Genomic DNA, 1,790 nt, shown 5'->3' on the forward strand with positions numbered 1-1,790 from the left:
TTTGCGTATATAACGCCATAGCCATTTCCCCCTTTCCCATAAAATCATGTCATACATGTATATAAGTGTTCAAATGCATGATAATCTTTCTAAAACATCAAAAGACTTCCTTCGGAGCAACTTTTAGTTCAAAATGGGAACTTCTTCCCCTTTTTATTTGTCTCCTTCGAGACTTAGAAATTAAATATGGAATTCATATGAAGAAAGAAACCTTATGAATGTCCCCTTCAAGATTTAGACACCATTATGGCAAATACAACTTATGGATGCCCCTTCGGAACTTAAGAAGTCAAGGAACTCAAAATATGAACAACACCAATACCAACATAAGAACGTGAACTCCTACATCTAGGAGTGGATTCATTATGAATATCATTACGTTTCGCACTTGTCATAGATCATGCCAAAATAAAAGAAGGAATAGCCTTAACATACCTGATAACCTGCTTCTCGATATCCAAGCTACCTCAGGTCTGTTGCTCCTTCGTCTATAGCAAGGAAAATAGTACTATTGTCATTCAACGCCGGGAAAACGAACAACATCTCCCCTGATTCTTTAAAGACTACAACCCAACAACCAGCCAACACAACCACAATAGCCTCTTTGAAGCATTTCTAAACTCAAACCGTCGATATACAAGAATATACCCCAAGACAGCCCCAATATACACTTCATGTACGGTGCTTTATACACTTTTTTTTAATTTCATGACGCATAACAATAACAACACAACAACATATCCACAAAATACCACATCTATTTTCTAACACTATCATCAAGTAATCAAAGAGGGACGAGCTCCCGATCTATATACAATGGTGTACTCCACACCCGACCTCCTTTTAACGACAAACAAGCTCTACACAAGCCACCAAACTCCCACCAATCTCCATACCATATGGAAATCTCCATACCATACGGAAACAATCCATAATCTACTCATATACAATTATATAACTGGAACTTACGGTTTCTGATCACGTCCTGCGAGTTCTTTAACAAATACATACCTTGGATGCTCGTATGAGCTCGTAAAGGTCGTAGACAGCAAATAGAACTTGGGTCGCCTTCTTAAAGCTTCCCGTCACATTACTTCATTATGAAGTACTATCTGACTTGCTAAAACCCGGAAGAAACTAAGGTTATAATCATGCAATTAACGAAAGAACACAACTAATTTGATTCAAAACAAACATACCTTTCAAAGAATTGAGGAAATTTCATAAAGGAAACCCTAAAAAATATACAGCTGCTCCACATCGTTTAAAATACAAAGAAGAACAAATGTTTTGCTGCAACTTAAAATATTCATAGGCGGTGGTGTTTGATTGTGACACCAATATACATAGCTAGTAAAGACAACTAACAAAATAAGAGATCCTAAATTAGCCACGTACTAGTTTAGTCACTAGGTGGAAAACATTTACAATTTATCCATCGTGGTGATATAATTATATAATTTAATACTAAAACTTATCCATTAAACAATATATGTAGCTAATATAATTTATATACAAACTTATATATTAATGGGTAACTATTATACATGGTAAAAATAATACACTAACATTTCATAAAAATCATGACATCTAAGAAAATATATTTTAGCAAATTCTAATAATTAATTTTTTCCAATCTTATGTCAAAAGTACAAATTTTATATTGTTAATTCTCGAAACGGAAAAAGATAACTTTTCTTATAATAGATAAAATCTCATTTAAAGACTTCCTCATGTCAAGGAACAATTTAAAGCATATTCAAAAAGTAGTAGCAAATATAACTATATGA

The 1,790-nt window shown here is 33.6% G+C and overlaps 1 long non-coding RNA gene across 1 annotated transcript; it reads right to left on the reverse strand.

Annotated features, from left to right (window-relative positions):
* Positions 1 to 259: 259 nt before the first annotated feature.
* Positions 260 to 1,533, reverse strand: LOC132631882 (uncharacterized). The gene is made up of 3 exons (XR_009579148.1): positions 1,200 to 1,533; positions 1,012 to 1,120; positions 260 to 488 (listed from the first exon to the last, which is right to left on the reverse strand). It is a non-coding gene; the product is annotated as an uncharacterized LOC132631882 (long non-coding RNA).
* Positions 1,534 to 1,790: the final 257 nt, after the last annotated feature.

The sequence above is a fragment of the Lycium barbarum genome, chromosome 1 (genome assembly GCF_019175385.1).
Source record: "Lycium barbarum isolate Lr01 chromosome 1, ASM1917538v2, whole genome shotgun sequence".
NCBI classification, from domain to species: domain Eukaryota; kingdom Viridiplantae; phylum Streptophyta; class Magnoliopsida; order Solanales; family Solanaceae; genus Lycium; species Lycium barbarum.